The sequence below is a fragment of the Schistocerca gregaria genome, chromosome 8 (assembly GCF_023897955.1).
Source record: "Schistocerca gregaria isolate iqSchGreg1 chromosome 8, iqSchGreg1.2, whole genome shotgun sequence".
Classification (NCBI taxonomy): Eukaryota; Metazoa; Arthropoda; class Insecta; order Orthoptera; family Acrididae; genus Schistocerca; species Schistocerca gregaria.
The window spans coordinates 385,016,747-385,033,726 of NC_064927.1; the positions used below are offsets into that span (position 1 = coordinate 385,016,747).

The 16,980-nt window shown below is 44.3% G+C and overlaps 1 protein-coding gene across 2 annotated transcripts in view; it reads right to left on the reverse strand.

Annotated features, from left to right (window-relative positions):
* The window catches only part of LOC126284466 (uncharacterized), a 373,454-nt gene that overhangs the window by 169,798 nt on the left and 186,676 nt on the right, over nucleotides 1-16,980 (reverse strand). The window lies entirely within an intron of this gene.

A 16,980-nucleotide genomic window follows, 5' to 3' on the forward strand; every position in this document is an offset into this window, starting at 1 on the left:
GATATCTTGAGCATACAAAACGGCAGGAACTTCCAGTGTAAATCAGACGTTCTCCACTGATCCCGTGCAACACAGCGCTGTAATCAGATACTGCCAATAATAATCACTTAAATAATACGCGAACACACTTATTTTAGTTTAGTTCATGTATTACATTCCTTCTCATACAGAATCTCATCAAGATGGCGACCAGCTCAACAATACATACATATACATCTTCGTTCTTTCATGGCTAATCGGCAAGATCTCCTTCATTCTTTTCATAAGAGAAAACATAGATAGCAGAGAAGCTATTCCATGGAGTAAATGGAGGCTCCAAGAAATAATAAGGCTTTAAACTACTTTTCATTGATAATCATCGTATATTAAAGTTTAGGTTCAAATGGTTCAAATGACTCTGAGCACTATGGGACTAAACCGAGCGAGGTGGCGCAGTGGTTAGCACACTGGACTCGCATTCGGGATGACGACGGTTCAATCCCGTCCCCAGCCATCCTGATTTAGATTTTCCGTGATTTCCCTAAATCGTTTCAGGCAAATGCCGGAATGGTTCCTTTGAAAGGACACGGCCAATTTCCTTCCATAACCCGAGCTTGCGCTCCGTCTCTAATGACCTGGTCGTCGACGGGACGTTAACCACTAACCACCACCACTATGGGACTAAACATCTGTGGTCATCAGTCCCCTAGAACTTAGAGCTACTTAAACCTGACTAACCTAAGGACATCCATGCCCGAGGCAGGATTCGAACCTGTGACCGTAGCAGTCTCACGGTTCCGGACTGGGCGCCTAGAACAGCTCGGCCAATGCGGTCGGCTAAAATTTAGGTATCGGAAAGATAAGAAGAGATATTTCGAGATATGTACTGAGTTATATAATTTATAAAAATTCTGAAAATATTGCGGAGAGACCGCTGCAAGAGACATTACAGGGTGATCAATTTTTTGTGCTCAAGGTAGAGAGGGAGAACAGTATCAAACCAGTCGAATGTCTGATAAATTGTACTGGGAAAAAACTTGTTTCCCGTCCGGGGTCGCTGCAATTAGGCACTCACGGAGGTGAGCGTGAGAGACCTGCGCCGGAAGAGAAAGGCCGTCCTGTGTCTGTCTGGTGTGAGAGAGCCTGCCACCAGGGGGCACTCAGTCAGCTCCGGGCACCAGCAGGGCGGGGCTCTGCTCTGATGACGTCACGGCGCCGCGCCGGGTGAAGGGTGTACGCCGGCCGGCACGCGTGAGGTCTGCGTAACAGGTATTTCTGACCGACCAAATGTCAGAGCGGACCACTAACGTCTCAGCGAGCAGCTGCCGTTTCCTCCGTATCGCGGCTGCGATGGACGAGTTTGTGGGTGTCTGGCGCGACGCCGTGGCAAGCGTGATGCAGCTGACTGGCTTAGCGACTTGTTGGCTCACAGGATGCCTTACCGCAGGGGTCTCCAAACTATGGCCCGGGGGCCGAAACCGGCGTGCGAGGGCCGGCATACCAGCCCGCGTTAGCTGGCCGAACATCCCCGGTATCAGGCCTCAAAATATTTGAGGTGGTACCTATACGGCCAACGATTGAGTTTAGAGGCCTATCGCGACCAATACAACGCGACATTGTCGGAGCTCTAGCTTTACAAAGCGGAAGGTCATGATTAAACTTGTGGCTATACACAATAAACAGACAGACCATTCACCTACTAGTAACAGCGCATAAAACACTAATAAACTCGTGAGACACTCGCAACATAGACACAATCACGCAACAGAACTGTCAAATATATGCTCTGGCTCTGCTACTCGCTACAAGACTGCATAACTAAACTTATTGTTGCGCCGCTTGAAATAAGAATGCGTTGACATACTCTACCTCTGTTACGTCTTGTAGTAATAGTGTTGCTAACAATGATTTTGAGATTTCGTTAACTTTGCAAGACGCTTTCGTGAAGAATGTGCAGTGACATACTTTTTTGTCGGTGAAATTCGCCAGAATAAAATACGCCAGAATTTTGGTCAGGTACATCCACCAATCAAAATTATGAAATTAAATAAAAATCGGAGTTCTTTTCACTGCTAGCTATTCCCGCAATCTTACATTTTTGCAATTTCATCTTTCATTAACTTTACATTACGGTGATCATGGAGTGTTAGGGTGCTTTATTCCCACTAGGTAGATCATGGCCCTTATGACTTCGTGGAGGAGTCAATGTCGCCTGCGGACTTGGAGACCCCTGACTTACCGCACTAACTGATATGAACATTATGCTTTTATAGGCTTTTATTCTCCATTATGCCACTTTGATTGAGAAACTGATAACGATGATATTCTCATATTATCGTAAGACAATCCCTTTTGATGACCTAACTGCCTATGAGAAACAGGTTAAGAGGTCAAGTGCGCAGAGCTGCCATTCATTTCTACAGCTATCTGTACGCGGAAGAGAAGCATTACCCACCTCGAAGCGTATCTTACACCTTTAAAGGCGTAATCTGTAAGCTCACAAAGTTTCGAGATTGAGGTAATAACAAATAAAGAAAAGTTGAAATTGTCGTCCCTCAACATGAGTCCAACGAACAGAACGTTCACATAACAACGTCAGCCTGTCACTAAAGTCCTTTTTTGGTATACTGTTCAGCTCAAACGACACGTTCTCACCCTCTGCTGTCTTCGTGAACCATCAGAGACCTGTCCTGCACTGTGTGGTTTCGTCAGTTAGTTAGTTACCTTCTTATCTATGGACCGTTTTGCGTGATAAATAGTAATTATGTGAAACGAGTCATTTTACTTTCACATTGTAATTTAATTTGTAAAATATGCCTGCACGTTCAACATTTGTACCGTTTTTATGTAAAAAATTATGCAGAAGTGAATTAGTAAATCCGACCCACCACCTTTTACACATTGCAATTACACAATTTTCTCTGCACAATAAAAGGCGTTGTCAAGGAGAAACTTTTCCAATTTGCTTTCAAATTTCACTTTGCTGTCTGTGAAACATTTATATTGCTGGGATGAAAACTTTTTGTTTCAGCATTATGCACCCCTTTTTGCTTTGAACGAAATCTTAATGTAGAGTAATCAACCTCATTTTTCTTTCTGGTATCGTAATTATGTACATTATTATACCTTTGAACTGCAGCTGATTATTTATAACAAACTTCATGTCTACAAGATGATAGTGGTGAACATGACATATTATTCTTACACGGTTTTGAGCAATGAAGACATTTTCTCTCTTAAAGGTGAGTTACCCCAGAATTTCATTAGATATATATTCAACTTACTGATCTGTCTTTCCGCAAGGTGGAAACGTGGCCGAACTAAGTTGTTTTAGGAATTCTAAAATATACGTTTTCGAGTTTAAATTCTCATCGATAAGGACTCCTAACAGTTTTGCGGTTTCCATCCTACTTATTATTTCTTCACCATGTGTTACACTTATCACTGGTGTAGTGTCCCTAGATGTGCAGAATCGAATATGCTTAAGGACATTTTTACCATATGATGGGGTTGATTTCAATACTAGCGTCACCTGAAGAAAGAATTGATTCTGTATGTTTTATAATAGACGGAAGACAGTTTACATTTATGAGGAACAATAGTGGACCTAAGACTGAGCCTTGGGGAACCCCATACGTGATTCCCCACCCCCCAGTCAGGATAATGACCCCAGACTACAATGGTTGCATTAGTAAGTACTGCTTTCCGCATATTTTGGTTACGTATGACATTACCCATTGGTCGGTTATACCATCATTCTCATAAAACTTCAATATATCTAGGAAGATACTGTGATTCACGCAGTCAAATCGCTTAGGCAAGTCTCAGTTACCAAGCGGCGATATATTTTTATTTCTCTTGTAGTAGGTTCGTATTTATAACACCAAGTCTTGTCGCCAGTGCTGACTTTTTCCAACAGACACTTGCCCTCATTTTACATTTCAGTCAAGTCGCGGCTGCCGTCGACATCTAGTTGTTTTGTTCGAGATTGAAGATGTGCAGAACAAACTTTCCACACACTTGTATCCGCTTCAGATCACGCTGGAGAATGCGTTAAACACCTAATTTATAGATATTTCTCCATTACGATTTGTGACACTGAACGTGGACACACTGCGACCGCACGTCCTTTGCTTGCTGGTTGCCTGCTCACAACTGACAGGTCGAATGGAGAGCTGCAGTTAACTGTTTTCAGTTCAAGCCGTCATGGTAGTTAGTGCGCTGACGTCGCTTATACACCAAGTATAAGATCAGTTCAAAAATGGTTCACATGGCTCTGAGCGCTATGGGACTTAACATCTGAGGTCATCAGTCCCCATAGAACTTAGAACTACTTAAACCTAACCTAAGGACATCGCACACATCCATGCCCGAGGCAGGATTCGGACCTCCGACCGTAATATCATCGGGGTTCCGGACTGAAGCCCCTAGAACTGCTCGGTCACACCGGCCGGCTTACCCGTAACAGGACTAATATCTTGATGAAACATGTAGAAGTTTGTAAGATCTAATACAGTCGTAATAAATGATATGAGAAGTCAAAGAAAATCAAGAAAATCAGAGGACAAGACATAAAATGACAAGACAAGAGAGGAAACTGCAAGACAAACTGGAGATGCTAAGGCAAGACAAAACAGGAAAAGATATGGCAAGGCAGATCAGGATATTACAACACAACAGAAAATGGCAAGACTATGAAATGAAAAGAACAGAGTAGAGTAGAGAAGAGGAGAAGGATAAATAGTGAGTAGTAACAATGAATCTTTGAGTATTTTACCTCATAAATACTCCAGCACCATTCGGCCTTAGCTGCCAGTACATAATTGGTATGCATGTGTTAATGTACCCAACTAGGTAGCAAGCGAAGAAATTTAGATGTGCTCAATATAAATGTACCATCATATACTTAGGGTGTGAGTAGTACAGGTATCGGTAACGTTGTAGGGAGCTGTGTGTGACACGCGGAATGCAGAACACGGATTTAGGGAAGGCGTCGAGGCGGAGCCTTTCTCCGTTATGCCTGGCGCCTGAAGGCCGTCGAAACAATATCACTCTGCTCACGTTTCCCACACAAAGATGCTATCGATGAGCGGCAAATTGTCCAGCGAGAACACGTGCAGTAGCAGGACGCAATCCAATGCAGCTCCCAGCGATACGTGCTCCAATAAACTTATCTCAGAGACAACTTACTGCCTGTACCTCAAGTAGATCACGAGTTCTTGGTACACTCTACTGAAACAATTGTCTCCATTACTTAATATAGTTTTAGAAACTATGCATACATCAGCCGAACGTCACGGTCGGTAGTAAAACGATTAAGAGTCGAATGTTGTGGCTTTTTTACACCTTTATCATGATGATAAGAAATTTCGCAGCCCCGGTAGTCAAAATGATTTACTTACGCGATTACTTTGTTTTCTAATATAATTTTTGATCGCATCCGTTGTTTTTGCCGGAATGCCATTACTTTTTCCGACATAAATTTCGAAATTGTGATTTTGACCGATTCTGAATTCTTTAAAAGATTCTTACTACTTTTCTTCTGAAGCGAGTGTTACAATCTGGTCGTATGTATACATTAATGTTTTTGTGTGATAACCCTTATCTAGTTTTATTCCTTTGTTGTTTTTGGTTTTCAATCACGTTACTTACGAGTGTACGTAAATTGAATAAAACTGCAGAAGTCTACAACGTTGTTTAACTCCTTGGTTCTTACGTATATTGTTCCCAGTCTTTATTACAAATTTAGTTTCAGTGCATAAGACATTTATGGCCCATATAAAGTGTTGAAGAATTCAGTTTTCTTGTAAAACTTGTGAGTTTTGTCCTGTTTAATCTGTCAAACTCCTTGACACAGTCGATAAAAGCCATGTTTGCCTCAGTATGAAATTATATTACACAATTTCAGTGTGTCTGTGGGACAATAAAAATAACTTTAAACAAGAAGATAATGAAAGAAACGCGAAATAAATGCCACGGAACAATAGCTGTTCCAGTGCTTGGATAGCAGACAAGGAGGGCATAAACCAAATAGTGACATCAGAAATAATTTTTTTCAGATCAGTTGAAGCATGTACGCTAGAAGACAGGTTAAGAAATGACGATACTAGAAATCAGTTTAAAGTATTTACGTTAACACAGAAAAGAATTGGCACATATAAGCAAAAATAGAAGGAACTTGTAAATATATTTCAGCAAGATAGCTACAATGGAAAGGTTTTGCAACGTGTCTGACGTCGATTAATCTGTTTTACTTGGTAAAAAACTTTCTATAGCCAAGGTCGCATAAATATTTCTTTATTTCCGACAACAGGTTTCGACAGACTTTGCTATCATCTTCTGGTTCAAATGGTTCAAATGGCTCTGAGCACTATCGGACTTAACTTATGAGGTCATCAGACCCCTAGGACTTAGAACTATTTAAACCTAACTAACCTAAGGATATCACACACATCCATGCCCGAGGCAGGATTCGGAGCTGCGACCGTAGCGGCCGCGCGGCTCCAGACTGAAGTGCCTAGAACCGCTCGTCCACTCCTGCCGGCGTATCATCTTCTGGTCTACAAAAATTTTTGTTACAAAATGTGTTCTTTGTGAGCTGAAATGAGAATAGAGTGTCATATTAGTGGATAAAAATCTAGCAATTAAACAAATGTTCGTCAAAAATAAAACATTTAGAATCACAAAGCACCTTGCGCATGTGGCAGCGCTGACAGAAGATAGTTAAGACTTAAAAATCACAATATGCAGTAAATACAGATTAGCACGTTTTTTTTTACGTTAGACTGACATGCCCCATTCGTTCATGGTCGACGTTACATTGTGCATAACGTAGAGCTACTGTGGAGAGTAGACGTGTAGCGTTGTATTGAGAGTTTCTGCGTGCTGTTACACGCTAGTTGCTTTTCTTCTGCGACCACTAATTTGATGATCCGTAACTGGTCCTATCGATAGAAACTTGATCTTGTTCTAGAGACATCACTTTAACACACAGCGACATTCTATGTTCCTAGCAGCTGTTTCACTCCCTGCTCCATTGGAGTAAATCTACGGAGCCTCTGATCGTAGGTTATTGTTGTCCGAACGACTGGAAACGAGTGATTCGGAGTGACGAATCACGCTATACTGTCTGGCAATCCAATGGGAGGGTTTGGGTTTGGCGAATGTTGGAAGTGCGTTACCTGCCGTGGCGTGTAGTGGCAACAGGTAACTTCAAAGGAGGTGTTTTCGAGGTTAGTGAGTGGTCGCATTATAGCGCTTAAGTTAAATGTGGATGGATATGAATACATTTTACAGGTCTGTGTACTACGTACAGTAGAGTAACAGTTTCGAGGCAGTGGTTATTCGTATCGGCAGGACAATGCACCCTGTCGTGTTGCAGCGTCTGTGAGGCAACGGTTTGTGGATAATACCATTCCTGAAATGGGCTGGCCTGCCCAGAGACTGGGTCTGAACCGAACGAGACAAGTTTGGGATGAGATATAATGTCGAGTTCGCTCTTGATCCCAGCATTTATGGTTTCTGTTCCTGAGTAAAAATGGGCGACCACTGCTCCACAGACGTTTAGATATATCATTGAAAGTGTTCGCGGAAGAGTTAAAGCCATCTTAAAAGTGGAACGTGGACAAACACCTTACTGATATCCGCTAATAGATAGCTGAAAACATTTGATCAGATAGTATACTCTGCCAACCACTGGCAGGTGGCAGAAGGTATGTGACCCTGCACCGAATTTCCTATCCAAATCAAGTACGCAGAGGGAGAAGAAGAACTGCTTGGATGCGTCTGCGCGCTGTAATTAGGGCTGTTTTCATGGTATCTGATGGGGCGACGCTTAGCCAGCCGAAAAATGTCTCTAGATTTTTCACCTTTGGAACGTTTTAAGTAGCCTTTCGCGGTATAGTTGGCGTCTGCCTTCTAGTGTTTGGTAATACAAGGTCTTCGGCATCTCCGTGACGCTCCTCCGTGAGTCAATCCCGTGACCTTTTGTACCGCCCTTCTTTGAGTACGTTCAGTGTTCCCTCTTAGTCTTACATGGTATAGATCCCACATACTTATCAGTTTCCTAAGATAACAAAACTGTTTATTAAGCCTTCTCCTTTGCAGTGTGACTGCACCTTTTCCCGTATCTCGCCACTAAAATACACTACTGGTCATTAAAATTGCGACACCAAGAAGAAATGCAGATGATAAACGGGTATTCATTTGACAAATATATTACACTAGAACTGACATGTGATTACATTTTCACGCAATTTGGGTGCACAGATCCTGAGAAATCACTACCCAGAACAACCACCTCCGGCCGTAATAACGGCCTTGATACGCCTGGGCATTGAGTCAGAGCTTGGATGGAGTGTACCGGTACAGCTGCCCATGCAGCTTCAACACGATACCACAGTTCATCAAGAGTAGTGACTGGCGTATTGTGACGAGCAAGTTGCTCGGACACCATTGACCAGACGTTTTCAATTGGTGAGAGATCCGGAGAATGTGCTGACCAGGGCAGCAGTCGAACATTTTCTGTATCCAGAACGGCCCGTACAGGACCTGCATCAAGCGGTCGTGCATTATCCTGCTGCAATGTAGGATTTCGCAAGGATGGAATGAAAGGTAGAGCCACTGGTAGTAACACATCTGAAATGTAACGTCCACTGTTCAAAGTGCCGTCAGTGCGAACAAGAGGTGACCGAGACGTGTAACCAATGGCACCCCATACCATCACGCCAGGTGATACGCCAGTATGGCGATGACGAATACACGCTTCCAATGTGCGTTCACCGCGATGTCGCCAAACACGGATGAGACCATCATGACGCTGTAAACAGATCCTGGATTCATCCGAAAAAATGACGTTTTGCCATTCGTGCACCCAGTTTCGACGTCGGGTATACCATCGCAGGCGCTGTTGTCTGTGACGCAGCGTCAAGGATAACCGCAGCAATAGTCACCGAGCTGATAGTCCATGCTGCTGCAAACGTTGTCGAACTGTTCGTGCAGATGGTTGTTGTCTTGAAAACGTCTCTATCTGTTGACTCTGGGATCGAGACGTGGCTACACGATCCGTTACAGCCATGCGGATAAGATTCCAGTCATTTCAACTGCAAGCGATACGAGGCCGTTGGGATCCAACAGGGCGTTCCGTATTACCCTCCTGAACCCACCGATTCCATATTCTGTTAACAATCATTGGATGTCGACCAACGCGAGCAGCAATGTCGCGATACGATAAACCGTAATCGTGATAGGCTACAATCCGACCTTTATCAAAGTTGGAAACGTGTTGGCAATCATTTCTCCTCCTTACAGGAGGCATCACAACAACGTTTCACCAGGAAACGCCGGTTAATTGCTATTTGTGTATGAGAAATCAGTTGGAAACTTTCCTCATGTCAGTGCGTTGTATGTGTCGCCACCGGCGCCAACCTTATGTGAATTCTCTGAAAAGCTAATCATTTGCATATCATAGCATCTTCTTCCTGTCGGTTAAATTTCGCGTCTGTAGCACGTCATCTTCGTGGTGTAGCAATTTTAATGGTCAATAGTATACGTGTGCCACTTTAATTTCATGCCACTACCGCTGCGGTACTCCTTCTGTGAGTGGAGAGCAAAGTGTGCTGGCCAGCGGTGCAGAATGCTGGGCGCGTTCCCTGGGGTGAGACGCGGGAGAACCCCGGCTGACCGCCTCATATGACCGTGGCGGGACGCTGTGATGTCGTCAGCACGTTTGGCGGCCGCGGGGTCCGGCCGACGCAGAACAGGGAACGCGTCCCGAATCTCAACGACCGGGAAGCCACAGGCCGGACGTTACCTGGTTCCCGAAGCAGCGCGGACTTACCGCACCAAAGCTACGCGCTTCCTTAGGCGTGGGTCAATGAAAGAAGCTGAATAAGGAGTTCCGTCACAAAGCGAGTTTCTGTGGGGTTGTAGACCGAAAGAAAATATATTTAAATTTGTTTTGAGGTTTTCGCATTAGGAAGAAGATTCTTGTTTACCTAGACGTGTTTGGATTATATTTAAATTTGTTTTGAGGTTTTCGCATTGGGAAGAAGATTCTTGTTTACCTAGACGTGTTTGGATTATTTTACACCAACGGCGTTTGTCTACATATAAATTTTAGGTTAAAATACATGCAAGTTGGTATTATGGTAGTGAGATAAAACAAAAATTCCATGTATAAGTAGGCACCTGATCTTCATATAGATGACGTGTTCAAGAATTTTAATAAAGTAACTGTTTCGGACGTTTAGTCTTTGCATAACTCTTGGATTTTGTAGTTGTTTACCGACACGCGTCATGTGTAAAGAAAACAGGAGCTGCTATCACGACTTTAGTATTTATATTCGAGTGGTGGTATTCCCGGGATAGGTTTCACAAAACTGTCTCAACAATAATACATCCCTTAATGGCACAGTTTTGTTGTTCATCTTGCTGCCTACCTAGCGTATTATCACTGTTAATTTGATCAACAACTGATAAGTAAGTTTTATAGTACAATATATTTGAGGCCTTCGCGGCCACTTGTTAACGAATTGCCTCTTCGCTTTCATCCTGAGGCCTTCGGCCGATGTTAGTTGACTGTTATTTTTCTGATATTCGCCTTAATAAGTATCTGAGGTTATCAAATATCCACCTTCGACTGCTCGTTGTTTGCCACCATCTACTGTATGACAATGGCAGCCACTTGTACTAAACAGTAAGCAAACGTCGGCCGAAGATCCATAGATGAAACCGATTATTTTTATATTGTTTTAATTTCTGTGGAGCGAAACTTTATGACTAAAACAAAACTTTTGGTGTTTGAGGCATTTTCACTCTTTTCATGGCTAGTTAAGAGACTATTATTACTGTACTATTACTACTTCCGTTAAAATGCTTCGTTAATCACGTTTCTCCTTTGTTTTAAAACTTTTGTGTCTGCATGCGCAAAATTTCCAAAATAATGTGCCTGATTGTTAGTTTAGAAACGTGTTAGTTGACCTCGGATTCGTAAATTTGTGAGTATGAGAAAATAATTTTTAATAATTTTCAAACATTATCCTATTTACTTTTGTTGTCTGTGGTAGTGCGTGCTTGTGTGTGTGTGTGTGTGTGTTTGTGTGTGTGTGTGTGTGTGTGTGTGTGTGTGTGTGTGTGTGTGCTTGAGACAGAAAGAGAGAGAGAGAGCTAGCTTCAGTTACGTTTTGTATTGTTTCTAGCAAATTTTTCTCAAAAGTGCGAGAGGAAAGAAGACGATTTGACTATAAAATAGAACTATCCACCGGGAAATTGTAGGTAAAGTAACTCTCCTACTTTTCTCCATGATCACTGGGTTTTAGTCCTGGGTTGTACTTATAAACGAAACGATCAGTGGTCAAAAACAGTCTTTTGTCTGTCGGCAGGCAATCAGTCTGTCGGCAGCGATGTCTAGGAGTTCCCAACAAAGCTCCACACATCGCCTCTGAGACCAACACGGAAAAAAATTCCTCGGTAAAAGGATGAATCTTTTGAAGAGGAACACTCTTAGTCATGGGCCTATAGCATAAAACACCCACCCAATGCCCACAAGGAACCACGTGAAGGTGGTTCCTCCGACACGTCTGTCCATCGGTTTTGTCCAATGAGTTGTATTCTAGGTGGCCACAATAACCCATTGTCAAGTTCAGGCTACCTTACGCTTTCAGCTAGTGCGAGGGGTCTTCAAAAGTATAAGGGGCGATCAAAAAGTTTCCATTTTAGGGCATTGTGGCACCGTTTGTGCAGCGTAGCGCGACTTCGAAGCGGATATATTAACACCGACGTGGTGTAGGGAAGGGATTAGTGTGACATTCGTTTTTCTCCAACGTGCTTGCAGAAAATACCTAAACGTGAACTGCGACGATGTTATTAGAAAATGCCTCCAAAGAGAACCAACATGGTGTTACTCTTTTCTTGCCTGCCGAATTACGAAAATCGGTAGACTCCCATCGGAGAATGTAATATGTGTATGGGGCAGCATGTCTGTTGGAATCCGGGAAATCTGCTACAACGGGTGCTGCTGCTTCGTGATAATGACGTCCCCATATCGCAAATGTCGTAACGCAGCAGTTACGCCAACTCAAAGGGAAGACATTTGAGCACCAGCCCTACAGTCCTTATCTCTCCGCATGCGATTATCACGCCTTGAAATGTCGACGATTGCTGTCGGACGAGAATGTGCAACAGACAGTTACGGATGCAGCAGGACACGGTATTTTACCAAACGGGTATCCTCAACCTGGAGCGTCGGTGGGATAATTGCCTCAGTACTGACGGCCGTTTTGCTTGATTGGCATCCCGATCCTGGACTGAACGGCCTTCGAAAAAGAAACTTTTAGTTTGCCCCTTATAATTTGCACATTATTGTAGCAGGCAAAGTAACTTCTATTAAATACTGCACTGCACTTCAAAGTGACATAGGCACACGTCACTACTTTTCAAATTAGTTACGGGTCTCTGTAAACAACGGAAGGAACGTACTGTCAGTCGTTCGGCTCATCGACGATATAAATCCACTCTTGGTCAGGGAACCATTCGGACATTCGAGCCGCGCGGGATTAGCCGAGCGGTTTAAGGCGCTGCAGTCATGGACTGTGCCGCTGATCCCGGCGGAAGTTCGAGTCCTCCCTCCGGCATGGGTGTGTGTGTCTGTCCTTAGGGTAATTTAGGTTAAGTAGTACGTAAGCTTACGGACTGATGACCTTAGGAGTTAAGTCCCATAAGATTTCACGCACATTTGGGCATTTTTTGGACATTCGAGAACCGCTATGTGAACATGATCATCATCGGAAAATCTCTTCTATACCCACCCCCAAACTAGATGTTCAAATGTTGTTTCAGGTTGCCGAAAAGATAGAAATATCTGGACTTCCAGATCAGAATCATTCACGTCTGTGCAACCTAGGTCATGTTGTTGGCACCATTTCACTACAGCAGAACGCGACATTGCATTGGGTCATGTTGTTGGCACCATTTCACTACAGCAGAACGCGACATTGCATTCGGTCTGTACACCTCCAGAATTATTGGTGAATATGTGAGCACTTTAGACGTTTCACCAGTACAGCAGTAGAGTTCTGTATACAGGAAACACGGACCCGCCACTCTCATTGTGAAATGGTTTTCGCATCGAACAATATGTGTAACTCACCTTTTGAAGTCCCTAGGTATCTATGGCAGCCATGGTACTTGTGATGGCGAAATCATTCTTATTGTGTTTGACAACTCACCAACGAGTGCACTTCTTATCCCTGGCGCAATTCTACACCTGTGGCTTCCTCGGCTCGATCTGGTAATGCTTTCGGTGGCGCAGTTAGGTTTGTACTCGTATATAAAAAGTTCCAAGTGCATATTACAGTATATACCGTATGCGTGAATGATGTGCCAAAGAATCGGACGTTTCTTAATAATTGTCCTATAATGTTATAAACAAGGTTCCCAGGATTTACGTGCATTTAGGGACACTCTGGGCAAGGAAGTGACAGCCAAAATTGCGCTTTATGAGACTCAATCAAATCCTTGGCAGTTGGCAAATTGACGCCGAAATTGGATCCACACTATGTCCAAGAAAGGCTTTTTTCTCTTCAATGTCGGAATTTCTATGCGCCTGACAGCTACGGGTGATATTTTTACTGGTTTTGTATCATATTTTCTTAGGTATGCGGCCGTTTGCCTGCCGACGAGCTATGTCGATACCGAGTGACACAGTAATGAAATTTGGTACTGTCAAATAGGAACAGGCTTCCTTTTTGTAAAATCCTTTTTAAGTGAAAAATGTGTCGATCGCATCTGGTGGATTTGTAGACGTTTACCAGTTTCGACTCTAATCAGTCATCAGGACCAGTATCTTGTTTCCAGAGAAACACGCAAAGTCGTCATCTAGCGCCCATTGTGGCCACTGAAAATCATCTGACTTGATTTTAAGAGACTACAAAAAGCGTGTCCCAGCTTTTACCCCATACCATTTATCAGAAAGCTCACGTAAAATCCACTACTTTGAAACACGTTGCTCTTATTGGATTTGCAGAAATGAATGTAGGGATATGTAATTTTGTCACATTGGAGCCTTACTTTATTTAAAATCTCAGTTACAGACCTTATGAAAAGTCAAGAAGAGAGAATCAAAGTTGTTGCCATGGTGACGGTCATTATGAAGAAGAAATCGGGTCGTTCGGCCAGACAGCTCGACTAGAGTGCCGGGGAAAGCGACCTTGGCTTATTGGACACGTAACCGCTTATTACAGGAGTCGCTAAACGCTCGTGTTGCGTGCGGAGGTAGCAAGTATGGACGATGCCGTTTCACTGATTATGTTGGCTCCCGGCGTTAGTGCAGCCCAGGACAGTAGAATTTTCAAGCGCCTATTTCATATATAGCATTTCGAACTTCACTGCTTCATCTTCAGACTGTAATATATAATTACACAAGCCATATTAATAAAAGATGATATTTTAGAAATAGGACTCAGGCACAAAGTAGATCGTTACTTTGCAGGGCATTCATGTAGACTAGATATATTATGTTAACTGACTACATAATGCCTGAAACTGTTAATTTTTATTTAACTGTCGTACTACTGCATAATTTCAGCGTTAGGCCAGTCTGCCATTTTCAAGTACCCTGTTAAGTTCTTCTTATTTTTTTATTTTTATTTTTTTATAAAGCAGTGTCAGATCTCCAGTACATAATTTTTACCAACTGGGACATGGTAGCGTATACAAACAGTGATCCAATACTGTCACATGTTTTTTATTCCAGTCTTTGATCACAATATCAATTCTTTAGACGATGACCGGTTTCAGTCCGTAATGACCATCCTTAGATCTACAATATACACTCCTGGAAATTGAAATAAGAACACCGTGAATTCGTTGTCCCAGGAAGGGGAAACTTTATTGACACATTCCTGGGGTCAGATACATCACATGATGACACTGACAGAACCACAGGCACATAGACACAGGCAACAGAGCATGCACAATGTCGGCACTAGTACAGTGTATATCCACCTTTCGCAGCAATGCAGGCTGCTATTCTCCCATGGAGACGATCATAGAGATGCTGAATGTAGTCCTGTGGAACGGCTTGCCATGCCATTTTCACCAGGCGCCTTAGTTGGACCAGCGTTCGTGCTGGACGTGCAGACCGCGTGAGACTACGCTTCATCCAGTCCCAAACATGCTCAATGGGGGACAGATCCGGAGATCTTGCTGGCCAGGGTAGTTGACTTACACTTTCTAGAGCACGTTGGGTGGCACGTGATACATGCGGACGTGCATTGTCCTGTTGGAACAGCAAGTTCCCTTGCCGGTCTAGGAATGGTAGAACGATGGGTTCGATGACGGTTTGGATGTACCGTGCACTATTCAGTGTCCCCTCGACGATCACCAGAGGTGTACGGCCAGTGTAGGAGATCGCTCCCCACACCATGATGCCGGGTGTTGGCCCTGTGTGCCTCGGTCGTATGCAGTCCTGATTGTGGCGCTCACCTGCACGGCGCCAAACACGCGTACGACCATCATTGGCACCAAGGCAGAAGCGACTCTCATCGCTGAAGACGACACGTCTCCATTCGTCCCTCCATTCACGCCTGTCGCGACACCACTGGAGGCGGGCTGCACGATGTTGGGCGTAAACGGAAGACGGCCTAACGGTGTGCGGGACCGTAGCCCAGCTTCATGGAGACGGTTGCGAATGGTCCTCGCCGATACCCCAGGAGCAACAGTGTCCCTAATTTGCTGGGAAGTGGCGGTGCGGTCCCCTACGGCACTGCGTAGGATCCTACGGTCTTGGCGTGCATCCGTGCGTCGCTGCGGTCCGTTCCCAGGTCGACGGGCACGTGCACCTTCCGCCGACCACTGGCGACAACATCGATGTACTGTGGAGACCTCACGCCCCACGTGTTGAGCAATTCGGCGGTACGTCCACCCGGCCTCCCGCATGCCCACTATACGCCCTCGCTCAAAGTCCGTCAACTGCACATACGGTTCACGTCCACGCTGTCGCGGCATGCTACCAGTGTTAAAGACTGCGATGGAGGTCCGTATGCCACGGCAAACTGGCTGACACTGACGGCGGCGGTGCACAAATGGTGCGCAGCTAGCGCCATTCGACGGCCAACAGCGCGGTTCCTGGTGTGTCCGCTGTGCCGTGCGTGTGATCATTGCTTGTACAGCCCTCTCGCAGTGTCCGGAGCAAGTATGGTGGGTCTGACACACCGGTGTCAATGTGTTCTTTTTTCCATTTCCAGGAGTATACAAATATATACACCTAGTGAGCAGTGTGTTTTTCAACATAATACAGCAATACGTATCACAATATAACATCTTACAACCAGGGAAATGTACAGATAAAATACGGTAAAACGTACCTTTATTACACCATGTCCTAAAGTGATAAGGCCATAATGGCATCGTGGGATTTTGCCATACAAACACTTCACGAGTGTACCGTGAATACCAGGAATCCGGTAAAACAGCAAATAACCGACATCGCTGCGGTCGGAAAAATATCCTGCAAGAAACTGACCAACGACGACTGAAGAGAATCGCTCATCGTGAAAGAAGTCCAACTCTTCCGCAAACTGCTGCAGATTTCAATGCTGGGTCGTCAATGAGTGTCAGCGGCGAACTATTCAACAAATTATGGGCTTTCACAGCCGAAGACCCACCCGTGTACCACTGATGACTGCACGACACAAGGCTTTAAGCCTCGCCTGGGCTGTTGATGAATGAAAACAAGTTGCCTGGTCGTACGAGTCTCGTTTCAAATTGTATCGAGCGGATGGACGTGTACGGGTATGGAGACAACCTCATGAATCCTTGGACCCTGCATGTCAGTATGGAACTGTTCAAGTTCGTGGAGGCTCTGTAATGGTGTGGAGCATTTGCAGTCTGAGTGATATGGGACCCCTGATACGTCTGGATACGACTCTGACAGGTGACACGTACGTAAGCATCCTGTCTGATAACCTGCACCCGTTCGTGTCCACTGTGCATGTCAACAAC